We start from the raw sequence: 20,295 nt of genomic DNA, 5'->3' as shown, positions 1-20,295 counted from the left end.
AGGTCGCTTGTACCAATCCCCGCGTTCTAGGTGGTCAGGATCTGCAGGCCCAGGGCCTGAGGCTGCTGTTATGCAATGCGAGGTCCGTTATCAATAAGGCCCCCCTCATTCATGATCTAATTTTGGAGGGGGAGCCGGACCTCGCGGGAATAACAGAAACCTGGTTGGGCCTCGAGGGAGGGTTACCCCTCATGGAAATGTGCCCACCAGGTTACCAAGCATTTCACCAGCCCCGGGCCCGGGGAAGGGGCGGTGGGGTAGCAGTGATTATCCGGGAGGACTTAGAGCCGAGGGAGTCCACTGTGCCACAGACGTCCGGATGTGAATCCCTTGTTGTGAAATGGGGCCCTGGGAGGCAGTTGGGCCTGCTGATAGTATACCTGGCTCCCCGCCATTCATCAGCGACCCTGCCTGAGCTCCTCGAGCTAATCTCATCGGTGGCGGTTGAGACCCCCAAACTTTTAGTGATGGGGGATTTTAACCTGCCGTCGGTGGGAGAAGCATCAGAGGGGGTTCGGGAGTTCATGGCTTCCATGACAGCCATGGACCTGACTCAAATGATTCAGGGCCCGACACACGAGGGAGGTCACACCTTGGACCTCGTTTTTGTCTCTCGCCAGTGGTTGAGTGATCTGGGAGGAGTGAATTTAACCATCACTCCTCTATCATGGTCAGATCACTCACTCCTCCGACTTGACTTCCCTGGTGCTACCCCTCGCTGCGGGGAGGCGGAACCGGAAAACACTAGATGGTTCCCCCCCAGGCGCTTGATGGAACCAGACAGGTTCCAGACGGAGCTTGGGCCACCTCCTGCAGCCCTGACCCGCCCTTGGGTAGAGGACCTGGTGGCCACGTGGAATAATGCGACTACCGGGGCCTTGAACCGGGTGGCGCCTTTGCGGCCTCTCCGGCGGCAACGATCCACCCTGGCTCCTTGGTTCACCGAGGAGCTAAGGGTGATGAAGCGCCACAAGAGATGCCTAGAGAGTCGTTGGAGATCCTCCCGATCCGAATTTGACCGAGCACAGGTACGAGCCCATTTAAGGACGTACCTAGTGGCATTGAGAACGGCCAAACGTCAATATTGTGCCGCTCTCATTGCATCCGCAGAGAACCGCCCTGCCGCCCTGTTTCGGGTTTCCCGCTCCCTTCTGTTTCAGAGGCCGCGGGAGGCCCCTCTACAGGGTAGGGCAGAGGAGTTTGGGAAATATCTGCTGGATAAAGTCGCTCAAATCCGGAAGGATTGGGTCCCCTTCAGTGGCCCAGTCGAGACGCCAGTGGCGAGTCTTGAGAAACCTTCTTGGGAGGAGTTTGACATGGTTGTCATCGAGGATTTGGACAGATTGCGTGGACGACTGTGACCTACCACATGTTTGCTGGACCCGTGTCCCTCCTGGCTTGTACTGGCTTCCTGGGAGGTTACACGCGACTGGCTCCTGGGCCTAGTGAACGCTTCGTTGGGTGAGGGGTCTCTCCCGGCCGCCTTGAAAGAGGCGGTGGTGAGACCCTTGCTCAAGAAGCCTTCCCTGGACCCTACGGAGCTGGCCAATTATCGTCCTGTCTCCAACCTTCCCTTTTTGGCAAAGGTTGTAGAGAGTGTGGTGGCTTCTCAGTTCCCACGACATCTGGAGGAGAATGATTATCTAGACCCGCGCCAGTCCGGCTTTCGCCCTGGGCACAGCACAGAGACGGCCTTGGTCGCGTTGGTAGATGATCTCTGGAGGGCCAGAGATAGGGGTTGTTCCTCTATCCTGGTCCTATTAGACCTCTCGGCGGCTTTTGATACCATCGACCATGGTATCCTGTTGCACCAACTGGAGGGGTTGGGGGTCCGGGGCACCGTTTTGCGGTGGTTCGGCTCCTACCTCTCCGGCCGGACGCAATGTGTGTTGGCAGGGGAGCAGAGGTCAACCCTAAGCCCCCTTACTTGTGGGGTGCCACAGGGGTCGGTCCTCTCGCCGCTCCTGTTCAACACATACATGAAGCTGCTGGGTGAGATCATCCGTGGTTTCGGGGTGGGATATCATCTGTACGCTGATGATACTCAGCTGTACATTTCCACCCCGAACCACCCCAATGAGGCCGTCAAAGTGATGTCCCGGTGTGTGGAAGCCGTACGGGTCTGGATGGATGACAACCGACTCAGGCTCAACCCTTCCAAGACGGAGTGGCTGTGGGTTCCGCCCCCCCGGTTCAACCAGATAATTCCATCTCTGGCCATTGGGGGCATTCAACTCGCCCCCGTGGAGCGGGCGCGCAATTTGGGCGTCCTCCTGGATGCCAGGCTGCCCATGGATGAACATGTGACAGCCGTGGCCAGGGGGGCGTTCCACCAGGTTCGCCTGGTGCGCCAATTGCGCCCCCCATTGGACCGGGACGCCTTACGCACAGTCACCCATGCGCTGGTGACGTCGCCTGGACTACTGTAACGCTCTCTACATGGGGCTTCCCTTGAAATGCACTCAGAGACTGCAGTTGGTCCAGAATGCGGCCGCACGGGTGATTATGGGGAGTACCAAGTACTCCCATGTGACACCTCTCCTGCGCGAGCTGCACTGGCTTCCTGTGGTCTATCGAGTGCGTTTCAAGGTTTTGATTACGATCTTTAAAGCGCTCCATGGCTCAGGACCTAGTTACCTGCGGGATCGTATTCTGCCCCATACATCCCTACGACCCATCCGCTCGCACAGAGAGGGACTTCTCCAGGTGCCGTCTACCAGACAGTGCCTAGGAGCAGAGCCTTCTCTGTGGCGGGCCCAGCCCTGTGGAATGACCTCCCCCCGGATATTAGGACCACTACTGACCTCCGCTCCTTCCGTGTCAAGCTCAAGACCCACCTTTTCCAAATAGCTGGCCTGGCTCGACCATAACTTCGTAACGCTCCTGATGGGTTTTTTAATTTAGTAATTTTATCTAAGGGGATTTTAAATTGTATTTTTAACTGTCTTGCACTTATAAGTCAATCCTCCTCTATGCACATATGTATATGTCTTTGTTCTTTTGTATATATGTTTGTCTCATGTGTATTTTTATCCGTTTGATTGTACGCCGCCCCGAGTCCTTCGGGAGAGGGTTGCGGCTAATCAAATAAAATTATTATTATTATTATTATTATTATTATTATTATTATTATTATTATTATTATTATTATTATTATTATTATTATTATTATTATTATTATATTTCCAATAAAGCTATTATTTGATGAATCTACCGTCCTCAGAGTTTTGCTTGCTATGGATCTACTACTTGGAACCCTGACAGCTTTGGTTATAGTTCAAATAACAACTCAAGTGATTTGCTTAACAACCATAGCAAAAAAGGTCATGAAATTGGGCGTGACTTGCTGAACACCCTCTTTGTTTAACAACTGAAATTCTGCTACCAATTGTGATCGTAAGTTGGACACTACTTGTACATCTAGCTCTTTTATAAAATCCACCAACTATCTTGGCATTCTCCCCTTACCCTTGGCATATTAGAGTGACAGAATCCTCATAGCCTATACAATTACTGGCAAATACAACAGAAAAAAAAATGATAAAAATGATATACTTTTGGAGTACCACCTTATAGGTCTGCACCAAGAGCCACATGATTAAAGAAGTGTTTCTCAACCTTGGCAATTTTAAGACAGATGGCTCCACGAATTCCCCAGCCAGCATGTTGAAGTCCACCTGTCTTAAAGTTGCCAAACACTGGGTTAAAGAAATCAGTCCCCTGCCAGCCCATCCCATGTTGAGAAATAGAACAATGTGACAAGTGATAAATCAAGTTACTTCTTTAAAAAGGGGAAGGGAAGGGATTTCTTGTTATAACAACCATAGACACACGGAAAGCAAAGGAAAACATAGAACTGTACAAAAGCAATTTAAAAGAAATATTCTATAGAAAACTTTAAAGAACCATAATGTTTTAGATAGAAACAAGATGGGATAGACCTGCTGGTAGTACTTGTAGTCCTCAGACATACAACTGATAATTTTACAACCATTCACATTTATGACAACCTCAGAACAAGTACTTAATGGCCCATAAAGAACTGCCAGAAATCGTATATGGTTGTGCTGCCCATCACTCTCCCCATTTCAGTCTCTTGGCAATCTGTTTGTCTGTTTTGCAACCATGGTAGTGATCAAGTGCCCTGCAATCATTTGATCATTATTGCAGTCTTCTCTACCAGCTTCTTCAAAAGGTCAATGGAGAAGCTGGCAGGGAAGGTTTCAAGTGGAGGGAATGGAGATGATTTGAAATTTGTTGTGCTGAAGGATTTCTCTCCCCCCCCCTCCAACATGGTCCTGAGGAACAGACTTCAAAACTGGAAAAACGCTACTGAACTTGTGAACCTTTCAGAATGCTGGTTTTTGTTAGCTTCAGGGGAAAGGAAATTCCTCAGCTGTCCAGAATGATGGCATTCATGCATATATTCTCCAGATTTGTTATCTGGAAAGAAAATTCCTCAGTATGTTGGAGGAATAGATCTCAAATCTGGAGAAAACATTGAATGGCATTGTTCTGATGGTCATATCCAGAGGTAAGTTTCAAAGGGGTTTTCTGCCCAGTTTCTGGGTGGCCATGGCCATGGTGGGTGTGGCCTAGTTGGCCTCCTGCACCATGGCAGGGAGATAGTTTTTGCCCTCCCCAGCCTCCAAAGGGTTTTTTTCAAGCCTCTGGGAGGGCAAAAACATCCCCCCATGCTCTGAAGGCCCTCTGGAGGCCGTAAACAGGCCCATTTCTGGCCTTCCCAAACTTCCAGTAGCCCTGGTTTTCACCGTCCTCAAACTTCTGCATGCCCTACACTTGCCTGCATCCAAAATGGGTCACTGGGAGATTCCTGTGAGGGGTGGGCTTCGGTGGGCAGGCCACCAGGAGTGGGATTTGGGGGGTTCACTGAACTGCACATAATCTTAGCTAGAGGTTCTTCTGAACCCCTGTGAACCCCCAGCACTCCACCCTTGATCATATCCTTCTTAAAATTGCATGAATAGGAGCAGGAGCCTTCTAAATGGTTATGAGAATGCAGGATGGAGCAGGCAGTCTTGGTAGTCAACAGCTGAACAACACAAAGGAAATGGAACAGGATGTAGTGAGGGCAGGGAAAGAGCCTGGGTCTCTTGGGTATGGTGAGAGGAATGGACTTTCTCCCCATCCACCTTGCTAGCAGGTCAGGATTTCTTCCTCATGCTCCACTTAACAGTCACTTAATTATCTAGGTGAGCTGGGATTGCAGACATTGAGAGTAGTAATCATGTGGCATCTCACTTGAGGACAGCTTCATTCAATGATGAAGATTCTGGGCCTAATTGTAAGTGGAGCATTACCTATATAAGGAACTTTGCTGTTCTAAGATTCCAAGATCTTTCTAAAGGATGAAAACCCGATGTCAACGCCTAAGGCGTTTCCATGACTACTATCACCTTGAGAAGGGGAGGGAAATTCCATGCATACTTTTGGCCAGAGTAAAGGTCTCATATTTCTGTACTGGGATGTTTAATGCGCATGTCCAGAACCCTGCCATAACGTCCTGTTGGAGAATGTGATTGATGACCTCAGCCAGAGGGGAGGTGGCACGGGGGTAAAGGTCAGACGCCATTAAATGTGATTTAGTTTCAGCTACACAGACGTCCGTGCTAAGATGTTAGTCCTAATAAATGAATGGTTTTACTTTGAATTTTGTCCCAGGGCTCGTAAATTAATTAGGGCAACTCTTGGAACCTTCACAGATAGCTGAAACTCACTTTTAAAATATATTTTTTTCTGGGTTTCCTGAAGCCCGGCCTCTCCGAGTACCTCCCAATGTTTGGGTTGCTTGGAGGAAAAATCAGGAAGACAGGAGATTGATTATAGCTGGAGGTATGCAGCAAAGCAAAACAGGGATCCCTTTCTCAGAAGCAGAAGCAAGGAAAGATAAGTACTTGTGGAAATTCCCTTGCCCTAGTCCAAAGCCCCAGATGGAATCCCGAGGTAGTGCAAAAGAGCAACAGAGGGAGGAAGTGAGGGGAGGGACATCTGATCTTGTTGAAGGGAAGAGATGCAGACTGGAGTGCAGCCTCCCTCCCCATCCCGATGGAAGGAGAAGGAGCCCAGAATGGCAACCAGTGCCTCTCCCACGCAGCAGGCAGGCTGCCAAGAGCAGGCAAACCCCTCCCTCTCACCCAACTAGGGGTGAAGGAGATAACCAGTCATATCAGGCACAAGCATACCAAGGCAGACAGGAGGCTGGATGACCCACCCCAATTCAGGGGAAAGTTTGACGGAGACTCAGACCAGCTAGCCCTATTCCTTGATTCAGCTGATATCCACCTAGAATGCTATGGGCACCTCTACCCATCCCCCAGAGCCAAGGTGAATGCCATTGCAGAGGGTCTAGAGGGAGAAGCAAGGGAATGGCTAGCATCCGTCCACAAGAGGAGAGCCCCCCAACTGCAAGACATAGATGACTTCCTGCAACTGCTGGAGGCCAGGTTTGAGGAGGTGGTGGAGGAGGAGGACCCATGTGCAGAAGAGGAACTCAGCAACCTAAAGCAGAGGGGCTGCCCCATCAAAGAGCACATACATGAATTTAGGAGGGCCATAGGAAGGCTACCTCCTTTACCAGAGCGGCTGCTGGTGCATTTTTTCAGAACAAGCCTGGACAAGCAAATTACCCAGGTAACTGCATACTGTGACATCCCAAATCAACTCTCTGAGTGGTTCCAAGTAGGCCCAGGGCACGATCAGAACAAGGGTCCAAACGGACCACCAACATGTCCGGGAAAGCCCTCCAGGCTGCAAAGGCCCCTTTCCCCTCAGGCGAAAGTGAGGGAACACCAGGCAGCGACAACCAGTCACCCGAATCATATGACAGCGAGGATGAGGGAGAAAATGACCCAATGGTGAGTGAATCAATTCACCCTTTCCTTTTCCCAATATGCCTCACAGCCCCAAAAACAGGAAACCAGGTGGATTTTCAAGCCCTAATAGACTCAGGCTGCACAAGGTGCTTGATCAACCTAACCACAGTCCTGAAACTGGGGATCAGAGCAAAAAGACTGGCCCACCTGATCCGGTTTGAGCAGGTCAATGGGTCCCTAATGGGAGGAGCCTATGCCACCCACCTAACTGAACCAGTGAGGCTAGAACTAGCGGATCACTTGGAAGTAATTTGATTCCGAGTTCCTTTCGGGAGAGGGGGCGGTCTAGAAATCTAAATAAAAGTAAAGTAAAGTAAAGATTCATAATAGCCCCCAAAATGACAGACACAGTCATACTGGGACTTTCCTGGCTAGACAAGTGGGGATCGACCATCTGGTGGCAAGGGGGTACCCGAAGACTTAGGATATCAAGGGGCCCCCAACCTCTCCCACACCAGCAAGCAGAAACACCACCCACACTGGAAACCCCCCAAGAAAGCCCACGAGAACAACTGGCAACCACATCCGACAAAACCCCAGAGGCCGAACTGATTCCGATAGAATGTCAGGACCTCGCAGAAGTATTCAGCGAGGCTGAGTGTGATGTTCTACCTCTCCACCGGGAGACAGACAGTGCTATCGAAATCATCCCCGGGGCAAAACTACCCAAGCCCAAACTGTATGCCATGACACCTCGGGAAATGCAAGAGATGCACAATTACATAGACAAAAACCTAGCAAGGGGGTTCATTGAGCCAGCCAAGCCACGGGTCACGGCACCAGTCCTCTTCAAAGAAAAAAAAAAGATGGCACCATGAGGCTGTGTGTGGACTTTTGAGGGATAAACGGGCTGTGAGTACACAACCCATACCCTCTCCCCCTCATGAAGATATGCTATCTCATCTGGCCAAGGGAAAAGTCTTCACCAAACTAGACCTCAGAGGAGCATACTACCGAGTACGAATCAGAGAGGGAGATAAGTGGAAAACAGCATTCAACTGCCCCCTAGGGAGCTTTCAATTCAAAGTGATGCCTTTTGGACAGCAAGGGGCCACAGCGGTATTCATGCAGTTAATAAATGAGGTGTTGCATGAGCACCTCTATCAGGGGGGTCCTCGTCTACCTATATGGCATCCTTATCTTCACGGAGACCATGGATGACCACGTACCCCAGGTCCGCCAAATACTGGAAAAACTTCTGGCAGCCAACCTGTACGTCAAGGTATCAAAATGCGAATTCCACTGTGCACGGTTAGACTACCTGGGTTACCGAGTGTCAAATGAGGGAATAGAGATGGACCCAGTGAAAGTGCAAGCCATCCTAAGCTGATATCCCCCTTGCACCCACAGACACCTACAAAGCTTCCTAGGGTTCGCGAACTTCTACAGGCAATTCATCCCCTCCTTTGCGAAGATTGCCAAACCCCTGACAGACCTCCTGAAGACAGGGAGCCCAGGAACGAAGCCTTGTCCTGGACAACCCCTACCATGGGACCTACCTGTCAAGAGGCATCCGAGACACTAAAAGAAATGTTTGCAAAGGAGCCAGTGCTGAAGCATCCTGACCCTGAGCAACCTTTCGTGATCCAGGCAAACGCCAGCGATGTGGCAGTAGGAGCGGTGCTACTCCAAAGTAACAATCAAGGAAGCTTACAACCCTGCGCCTACACCTCTCGCAATCTCACAGACACAGAGAGACAATGGGCCGCATGGGAAAAGGAGGCTTTTGCAGTGAGTTGGGCACTGCTAACCTGGAGACACCTGTTGGAAGGGAGCCAGAAACCCTTCAAAGTCTGGACCGACCACAAAAATCTGGAGGTGCTTAGGACCCCAAGGACACTATCCCCTAAACAAGTCTGATGGGCTCAATACTTCAATAGTTTTGATTTTGTCTTAAAGCACATTCCAGGCGGGAGGAACTTTCTAGCTCATGCCTTCTCCCGCATGCCTCAGTACAAATGCGAACGGGAGCACGTAGTGGACACCATTGTTGCCTCTACCCAAACCGCTGCCCAAGTGACCACCAGACGGCAATGCTTTGACCAACTTGCAAGCGACCTAACCACCAGGCTCAAAACTGAACTGCTAGCAGAGCCCTGGTTCCAAACCAACCAACACATCTTGACAAAGAGAGATTACCTTGCATGGAAGAGGACAAAACTCTATGTCCCAGAATCCCTACGTACCCTAGTTTTCCAGAGGAGTCATGATGCCAAACCAGCAGGCCACTTTGGGTCCCTGTAGACTTAGCCACTTAGCCCGGAGGCAATTCTGGTGACCTGGCATGAAGAAAGATGTAGATAGTTACGTGAAAAGTTGTACCATTGCGCCATAATGAAGAGACGACCAGGAAAAACCCCTTGTGCTACTGCAAACAGTAGCAGAGCCAATGAGGCTGTGGGAGGAGATCACAATGGACTTTATAGTAGAGTTGCCAAAAAGTGGGGGAAACACAGTGATTTGGACTGTAATAGACCTGTTCTCCAAACAGGCACACTTTATACCCTATAGCGGACTACCCTCAGCTCACAAGCTGGCTAAACTGTTCGTGAAGCATATCTACTGACTGCATGGAGTACCTCGAAGAATTATCTCAGACAGAGGGGTCCAGTTCACGGCTGAGTTCTGGAGGGAGTTCCTGCGGTCCATTGGATGATCTCAGGGTCTTAGTTCAGCTTTTCATCCGAGCACCAATGGGGCAACAGAGAGACTGAACGCCATGGTAGAGCAGTACCTGAGATGTTACGTGAACTATCAGCAGTCCAATTGGGCAGACCTTTTATCTTTTGATGAGGTCGTATACAATAATGCTGTCCACAGTAGCACAGGACTCACGCCATTCAAAATAGTGAGCGGTATGGACTTCGTCCCAATGCCTGAGTATCCAAGGGATCCCCCCTCCTCAGTCAGCTTGGCTGACTGGATGTCGATGCTGAAAGTGACCTGGGAAAATGTCAAAAAGGCACTGGCTAAAGTGGCACAAACCTATAAGAAACAGGCAGACAAACACCAGGCTCCTCAATGGCCATTCTGGATGGGAGAGAAGGTTTACCTCTCCACAAAATATTTGAGATTAAAACTGCCTAGCAAGAAACTGGGGCCAAAGTTTATGGGACCATTTCCTATAGTAAAGATCATCAACCCGGTCACAGTGCAATTGAAACTGCCTCGATTGTTTGGGAAGATACACCCAGCATTCCATAGCAGCCTCTTAAAACCCGTGATTGGATCCACTCTGAGACCACTACCCCGGGAGCCCCCAGGCCCTATGTCATAGGGGGCCAAACCCATTATGAAGTTCAGCATATCCTTGATTCCATCCTTACAAAATAACAGTTGTAAACTGGGCACAGGAGACAACTCCAATACTTAATCAAGTGGAAGGGCTACCCCTTATCAGAGGCATCTTGGGTGAAAAGTAGAAATATCCAGGCTGATCGCCTTATAGCAAAATTCCATGCAGAAAATCCAAGCAGCCTGGGGGAGGAACATATCCCTAAGTTATACACCTGTACTCAAATTGCTTTGTTTTATACAGGTTGCTTTCAGGAAGTGAGGGGAGCCGGATGTCAACGCCTAAGGCATTTCCATGACTACTATCACCTTGAGAAGGGGAGGGAAATTCCATGCATACTTTTGGCCAGAGTAAAAGTCTCATATTTCTGTACTGGGATGTGAATGTGCATGTCCAGAACCCTGCCATAACGTCCTGTTGGAGAATGTGATTGATGACCTCAGCCAGAGGGGAGGGGGCACATGGGTAAAGGTGAGAAGCCATTAAATGTGATTTAGTTTCAGCTACACAGAAGTCCGTGCTAAGATGTTAGTCCTAATAAACGAATGGTTTACTTTGAATTTCGTCCTGGGGCTCGTAAATTAATTAGGGCAACTCTTGGAACCTTCTCACCCAACTGCATAGAGTAAATATGAGACAATAGAAGCTCCTAATTCATTCTCAAATAAGGAATAACCATAGCACAATACTGAGTAACATGTATCTGTGTCTATTTAGCTAATTTGTTTTCTTAAATTATAAGTTTTCCTCTGATAGTTTGCTGTTTCTTTTTCTGAAAATTGTCTTCATCTCTCTCTCTCTCTCTCTCTCTCTCTCTCTCTCTCTCTCTCTCTCTCTCTCTCTCTCTCTCTCTCTCTCTCTCTCTCTCTCTCTCTCTCAAGAAAATGACAAGCTGTGATAGAACACAGAGAATAGAATGCTATCTGCCATCCAGGCATATGATCTTCCAAACATTCACATGTTCTAATAAGAGCAGGCTGGGCAACTAGCCCAGAAAAACTATTGAGCTAAGAAGATAAGCAATTACATTTACAGAAAAGTCTCAGGGAGAGGAAAAAGGAAAAAAGAGCCATGAGCTGTCAGGGAGAGGAGAATTGTTCACGTTTAGAGGAAGGAAGGAAGGAAGAAAACTAAGATAGATCTAGGCCGCCGTTGCTACTATGTAGATTCCAGTAATGCAAATCCAGAATGATACAAGAGAAGCCTTGGGGGAAAACAAAGAGAAATGGCAAGAGATCTTAGTGAAGAAGAGATAGACTTTGCACAGAGAGACGTAGTGGCAAAGTTTCAGCATAACATTATGATGCTAGCTGGAAAGTTTGTCCACCAAATATAATTAACATTCCTATTTAATCCTCAGAAGGGAGAAAAGATTAAAACTAGGCTTTCATATCCATGTGTTCAAGTAGGCAGTCTGATTTTATTTCAAACTGTTATTTTGTAAGGATGCCATTGGTTAGGCATGCCTGATCAAATTGGCAATACATTGAGTTCATGAAACATGTGTGTGTGTGAGAGAGAGAGGGGGGGAGAGGGAGAGGGAGAGAGAGAGAGAGAGAGGGAGTTAGTTCCAGGGATTAATCAGAAATGGTTAAGAAGAAAGTAATCAAAAATTGTAAAGAAGGAAGTTGGAAGATTTTCCTCAGATATTGACCCTTCTTGTAGAGAAATCTCCTGCCAAATTAAAGTTCTCACTTGGAAGAGAGAAACAATTTGGAGTCATCCAAACTTTGAGAGAGCAATAATGGTTGGTCAAGGTCCCAAGAGAAAATTAGGAATACATTTGATTCCTAGCCTCAATGGAAAAAGCTTTACACTAGTCTTGCACTAGAGATCTGAGGGAATATGACACAAGTCTGTTGAAACTGGACATAAGAATAAGCTTTTGTGGCCTAGTGAGGAATACAAAACTAAGCTAAACAAGGCTCATTTCTCATGGTACAGAAAATGGGACCTAGGATCATGTAAATCCAAATGTATCAAGGAAATTGGTTAAAAGAGATAATAGTAGTTTTGATAGCATACAACAAAGAAAATCAAGTGTATCATTGTCTTTTAGCAACACAGGAGAAGCTTGGGTAATTTTCCAGTGTTTAGATAAGCATCCTTTCTCTGGGGGGATATATACAGGATACAATCTGGGGGAATATGGACAGGGTGCAATTTGCAGCTTATTTTCAGGTGCCAAATTCTATATTTTCCCACCTTCATTTTATATTGTTGATTGTTGCCGGCATAGCCAGGTAAACAGTGATCTCATATTGGCTGGATAATCTATTTCTACTGTCACTAGCAACAATACAGCCACACATCTTCAGTGATGTATGCAGAGCCATAAACTAGATAGGCTGCAAGTTATCCACTGCTAAAAAAAATCATGTAACTGCAAAAAATAAAAATAAAAAAGGTACAAAGTCATCAGGGAAGAGTCAATCACCCTGACTATTTAATTGTGGAACTGACTTGAGAATCTCACCAGGATCCAAGAAATGTGTGTGGCCTTGATGTGATGGTGAACATTATATAGTTATAGCTGACATAGAAGTCAAGCTAAATTTCTCAAAATGAAGGAAAAGAACATTCAGAAATATATCAGCAAACTAGAAGATGGAGAATTAAAAATGAATTGAAAGTAGCAATACAAAGGAGATTTGAGGGATAACATTGGGGGAGCAAATAAGTCACAGGAGGCATCAAATAAATGAGAGAAACTGAACAATGTAAGGGAGGTAATAAAGGTTGCTACAAATAGCCTGCACCATTTCTTCCTTTCAAGGAGAAAATAGACAAAAAAGCTCTACTTTTTTAAAATTAAGAGTGAGCAGAAGGTTTGCAATAAAACAATGTGTTCCAGCTCCTCAATTTTAAACAAATAGAAATATAATAACAGTTGAACAGGAAGGTGAAGATGTAAGTTATGCAAAGAAGTTTTAAAATGCTAGAATTATGTTCTTTTGAATAATCTCTTTCTCAGCCACCACAAATTTCCTGTTTAAAACAACTAATTATTTCACATTCTTTTAAATAACGAAACTGATTCTATTTTTAATTATAGTTATAATTTTCGAATGAAAACTAATTCTGCATTCAAATGTACTTGAACATAAATGTTTTCATACTTTAATTAAACAGTTTGATTGAATTCCAACTTCCAAAGTGGACGAGGATGGCTTATAAAAGTAAAGGTTTCCTTGTCAGTCATGGTTGACTTTACAACACAATATTCTTCTCTGTTCCTTGGCTGAGGGAACCAGAGTTGTCCAAAGACAATTTCCCTGATCAGGTGACCAACATGGGTATATGCTGAAGGTACACAGAATGCTGTTACTTTCCCACCAAAGTGGTGCCTGTTAATCTTTTTGCATTTGCATGTTTTTGAGGTGCTAGATGGGTAGGGACTGAGGCAAGTAATAGGAGCTCACCACATTGCTTGGAGCTCGGTACTCAAACCTGGGCTGTCAATTCTCCAGCTGAGAAGCCCTGAGTCTTTAACCGCTGAGCCATACCTAAACATTAATTTAGCATTTGCAAACCAAAACATAAATCAAAATGTAGTTATCATTTGAATTCTCTGAATTTTGCAATGCAATTTTAAAACATTAAATTTTAAAATATTAAAGCCTGTAACATGCCTATGCTTATGAAAATAATACATACATACATACATACATACATACATACATACATACATACATATATATATATATATATATATATGTTTTCGTAGATTTTCACAGGTGTAGGTATGTTGGTTTTGTTGTATTCGGGTCTTTTCCCGTGTAAGGTTTACACCTTACACGGGAAAAGACCCGAATACAACAAAACCAGTATGTATGTATGTATGTATGTATGTATGTATGTATGTATGTGTATGTATATATATATATATATATATATATATATATATATATATATATATATATATATATATATATATATATATATATATATATATATATATATATATATATATATATATATATATATATATATATATATATATATATATATATATATATATACTGGTTTTGTTGTATTCGGGTCTTTTCCCGTGTAAGGTGTAAACAATTGCAAGTAAAATTTATACATTCTGGTAATAATCTACCAAAATGTTTATAAATATTAGTTTCAAGTTTAAAAATTACCCCCAGCTTGTTCATAAAAGGTGATAAGTTATAGAAAAAAATGAGCTGCTGTGAAGAATATACATATGAGAAGGTCTGACCTACTGTAAGAACTTTCCCCTGGTGATCCCTCTTCAGCAGTAACAGTGTGGCCTTCTTACATTCTATTCACTAAAAATATGAATCTTGGATATCTCTATCCAATGTTCTTCTAAACTGCAGAAGCTTCGATCAAAAAAGAGTCCTAACAGAATAGAAAAAAAGTTTCTGTAGGCTATCACAAATGATTCCTCTAGAAAGGCACAAATAACCTTAGGACAAGTTGGGGAAACTGACCTATGACTTCAGTTCTAAATTGAGGGAGATTGTTAGCAGAAACCACAGGGAACTTCATAGGGTATGAAGTGCTGGCTAGAGAGAAATGTTTTTTTTATGACTTTACCACAAGTAATTTGATTCATCAATTTGACTAGTTCCCTAAGTCTCCATAAAAGAAAATAGTTATAGAAGAAACAAATATAAGGTATATATCTATATCTCCATCCACCACTGTAAATTCTGAGGCTAGCTATTAGAGAAGAAGTATATATTTACATTTCCTTTTATAACAACTTTCATGAAAACATGTATATTTTAAAAACAAATAAGTGAAGGTGAATATATGGTATTATACTAAGAAACCATTCTTTAGATCAGAAAAGATAGGACAAAGTGTCATTATGGTACCGTATGCTGGCAAAGAGTTGGGGAGAAAGCCAACAAGAGACATTATGACCTTTTCATCCATCACAGATGATGCAGTCATTGGCAATGGGCCACATTCCTCTTTCCCTGTCTGTACCTACCTGACATTGCAGAAGAAAATAATAGATACCAATATGATTTGCAAACACATTCAAACCAGCCTACCTTGCACTGAGGACCTATATATTGGGTCAGAAGGAAGACTGAAAAAATACCTACAGATCTCTTAAATGCAGGACATAAACTGTTTCAACTCCTCCCTTCAGGATACATTGGATGCCAAAACAACCAGACACAGAGACAGTTTTTCTTTCATGTTATCACTGATATTAGATGCTGAACATCTAATTCCCACAGTACTGTCTTATATGTAAGTGTGTCATTTACCCATATATTATTGCTGTATTGCTATTATCATTCTCATCTTTTCTACTACCTTCTCTAATTGGTATAATTATTTTGATTATTATTATTCTGTTGTTTTGCATGTACAGGGAGAATTTCTGTACCTAAGACAAATTCCTTTTTTTTGTCTTATCACACTTGGCCAAATAATTATATTCTATTCCATTCCATTCCGCTCTATTCTATTCTATTCTATTCTTAGATTATCTATTCATTCAGAATAGGTTTATGAAAAAGTACTGGGATGGATGGATGGCTCAAGCGGTATATTAGATTTTACTCTATATTCTTATAATCTATAATATTTTATTACATTGCTAAATTTAGTTATCTGCAGTCTGCCTATGTGTTTTTATGTATATATCAGTGGTTGGTAGACTTAGTCTCTCACACTTTATGTGTGTATTATGTATTGAGGGGAAAAAAACTTGTGACCTTGACAAATGTCTGAAAAAAAGTGCTTTTAAAGAATTTCTTTTTATGGGTTTATGTGAAATGATCTAAACATATAGAGTTTTTCTTTTGGAGCCTGCCTTTGGCAATCATAGACTGCAAAAGATTTTCAAAACATTTTATCATCAGTCCTTTATCAGAAACTTCTAGGGGTTGGAGGGGGGCACACACCAAGCAGTAAGTGAAAATAAAATGCTCTGAGGCTTATCAGTATAATGTCAATATTTTAAGAACATGATTTTTTATAATGTAAATGAGGTTTTTTTTTAAAAAAAACAGGCAAATCCTATATAACTAGGTGCTTCAAAATTCTGGCAAAGGATTGTATAATTTAAAGAAATATAAGGAAATAAGAAACCATACAGATATTTAAATAAATTTATTTTTATTGTCTCTCCCACAGTTTTAAATATCTACAATTATATCTTTTATCTACAATTTTCCAAAGGTCACAATGGCTTAGCGGTTAAAGATGCAGACCTTGTCAGCTGGAGAGCTGACAGCCTGGGTTTGAGACCCCAGCACTGCACAGCAAGACGAGCTCCCACTTCCCCACCTGCTGCCCACCTGGCAGTTTGAAAGCATACAATTGCAAGTAGATTAATAGGTACCACTTTGGTGGGAAGGTAACAGCGTCCTATGCACCTTAGGCATATAGCCATGCTGGCCACATGACCACAGAAAATGTCTTCAGATAATGCTGGCTTTGTCAGCCAAGAAACAGACATAAGCATTGCACCTGAGAATCAGGCATGACTGGACAGGGAAATCTTTACCTTTTTACAATTTTCCACATTTCTAAAGATCTTTGATCCATAGAAGATACATTTTAGGTTTCCACTATTTTGCATTTTAAAAAAAAACCTTAACAGCTAAACACATTATGTGAACCAATATCTTACATTGTTTTTTTTTCATTCTTCTTTCAATCGTGTCTGAGCCTCAAAAGACAGAACATACCTGTCATAATTGATTCAAGTCCCAGCACAGTTCCTAATGTCCTCTTTTCCTCAAAGTTTCTTGTTTTGTTATGTCTCCAATATCAAATACAGTTGTTTTTCTTTTCCATGAACATGCATTTATTCTTTAAGATTAATTTCAAAGCCTTAATATTCAAAATCCAATATTCCAATGTTTCCTGAGTCCTTAGTTTGTTTAAAATGTTCTAGAGTCAAATCCTTATCTTTTTTGCTTTTAATATCTTAAAGGTTATAAAGATATGTCTCTCTTTTCTATTTTTCTTATTGTGATCTTTTCATTTTAAAGGTGTCTAACTTCTTTTATGCAATTTCTGAAACTGGTTAGCAACTAAAGTGTGAACTTGGTGTCCTTGAAAAATGTTCCATTTGTAACTGGAGCAATTATGGCAAATTCCTCGTTTCCCAATTTTTCACCTTTTTGGGACACCACTGTCTTGCAGTGTCCTCATGACAAGTAACTGCAAAGAGAACAGTTTGGGCAATCTCATGTCCTATTTTTGTCCAGAAAAGGTTGAAGGAGCCGATTTACTTGTCAGTTCTGTATTCATGGTTGTAAACATCAGCTCTGATTTTTGTACTCATCTTCAATTCACCAAATTCCCCGGAAGTCCTCCCTTGTGCTTCTCCAAAAAGAGGTCCATTAAGCTCATATAGATGGATGTGAAATCAAGTCCACAAACATCTGGTCCATAGTAATTAAATGCAAACAGAACAGAATGTAAAATTGCCATAAAAATCATTTGGGAACTCCAGCTAAGCCAAAAACTTCTTATTCCTTCTTCAGTGCCTGTTTATGACTTCTTTAAGCTAAAATAACAACTTTCACAATAAAACTTAAATGCCCAAACACAAGCTGAAAAAGTCAATTAAGAAACAGAGGGAAAAAGTTTCCCTGTAATTGCAGGAGCTTCCGGCAATAGCCTATACATTCATAGAATCATAGAACCATCTTCAAAGCACCATTCCCCAACCATAAAGTTTACAATATTCCATTGCTGATTGTAGCTAGACCATTATAGTTATGTATTATTAGAAATTAAGGTAATGTGATATGCAAATTATGCACAAAAAGGCAAAAGGAAAACTGAATACATGTGAATGGTTCCTTTATATACCATTCATCTTTAATGTTTAATTGCTTTAAATTAAACTTGTTTTCTATTAAACAGATTTATATAATTTTGGCAAGATTCCTTGGTTTTTTAAATGGAACCAATTTGCATCATTCTTCAGATGTTGTTCAAAGTTACATACATGGTGAAATCTATGAAGAAATTTAGCTCATTTGAAATGAAGCTGCAACCAGATAAGATGACCAAGGAACAGAAGAAGAAAAGATGCTTTAGGATGCAAAACAATATATTAATATGGAATTGAGATAATTTGTGAAGCTGCAATTATCTTTATTTTATTTTCATTATGATGTTATATTTGGTGTTATGGCCATAATGTTAATGCAATTTTAACTACATTAATAAGAATTACATTTTGATGTTTTAATGGATTGCTTTGGACTATGATTTATGTAAGAAATAAATAAAATAGATATTATTTTTTAATGTCAGAAAAATTGATATTGTCCCAACCTAAAGATGAAAAATGCTAATTCAGTTTTTACTCAATAAACATCAATATTTATCCATTACATGTACTTGTAATAATGGGACCATTTTGAAGTACATCCTTCAGTCTACATTCTATCAGTGAAAGTCATTCTGCATTGAATTAATCATCAAGTTGACAATATCTCTATCATCCTCTTCTGCTGGATTTCTTTGCATTCTCATAGCTCAGATGTCATCAAGCTGCACTGCAGCAATTGAAACCATTGATTGTCTCACTCATTGATGTCAATTCTGACTTGCAGTCAAGGGGTCAGGATTTATTTTTCCTGCATACAAAGTGTGTTACAATGAATTATTCAGTTTCTAGGGATATAAACCTTAAATTTAAAAGATAGGTCCAGAAACCATGAGTGGACTTTCATGGCTTTCAAGAACTCACAGCAGTGTACATATTTATTCCATTTTGGCAGTATTCTCAGTATTTTCAGAATAATTATGGAAGGTTAGGTTGACAAAAATTGAGCAGGTCAAATTCTCACAACAAACTTATGACTTATTTGGATGGATCACTTTGAACATTTTTTTTCATCCTGGTATTTCCACATGATCAATCATTACCCAACCACAAATGGGTGTTGATAGACAGATATATAGCAGCCAATTTTGTTAAGATGCAATGTTTTTCAATTTTTTTGTGGCAAAATTTCAGATGTATCCATGGTTCCATGGATACTTCTAGTTGAAAATCTCATATCGCTGACAGAAGTAGAACAAACCATCACATAGCATGCATTTAGCTGAAGAACATGATGTTCCTGAAAGTAGGTACTAAAAACACAGGCATTGGAAATGAAGCTTCATTGTCCCTTTGAAGCAATTGTTCTTGCTTATTTTGCTTTTTCCAATGACCTTAATAGCCTTAGTAATAAGCAGAGAAGGCACAAATAGAAATGTTGAAATACTGTCCTATGCAATATAATATATGAATCCCTGTACTTAATTAAGCAGAGGCTGATTGTTGAGACCAATGTTTCAATGGCACCTTTAAACAGGATGCAGGATTCTCTTAGCTCTTGCATATTATAAGTCAGTGTTGTCTGATTATTGATTGTTAACACCAGTAATGGAAAATAAGAGTGATGTGCATTAGTAATTAGGATAGATATCGTTTTTCATGCAACATGGGTGAGAAGTACATGACAAGGTTGTATAGAAAATGTAAAGTAGCTATGGAGATAACATCCAATTGTCTGTCAATAAACATACTTTGTATAACAGATCTAAGGCATTAGATGTCAGGTGCAAGGACTAAAGAAAAATAATATGTGGAAAGAACTTCATTCTCTTCTGTATTTCAGGATATAGTAACATTTTATAGTTTACTCAATGGTCAAAAAACAACATGTACTCTATCAATCATTGTTGTACCATAATAGAAGAGAAATAAATGGAAAAAGATGTTGAATTCAAAGTATTTATAGCTTTTCATGAATCGGAATATAAGAGCTGTACAGAGTGAACCCCAGAATTTATTTAAACTAGCATTTTTTTTATCACAAAAGCCAAAGAGATTCCTAGACAAAGACAATAAAAATGACATGAGAATGATGTCATTTTCTTGCTCATCTTCCTAACATTTTGTCTCTGATACTGAGAATAGCATGTAGCCATCAATCCTAGTAGTTAAATTATGTCAACAATGCTATGACTGTTCTGTATTATATTTCCTGAAATTCTCATTATTTGATTTCTAACCGAATTCCCATTTTAATGCGATACATACCGTGTTGAGTATCCTGTTTTCTTTGTCCTGGATTTTTCATTATTTCTAGTTGA

Source organism: Natrix helvetica (assembly GCF_964273705.1).
Source record: "Natrix helvetica genome assembly, chromosome: 3".
Lineage (NCBI taxonomy): Eukaryota > Metazoa > Chordata > Lepidosauria > Squamata > Natricidae > Natrix > Natrix helvetica.
This window is presented reverse-complemented; position numbering follows the sequence as displayed.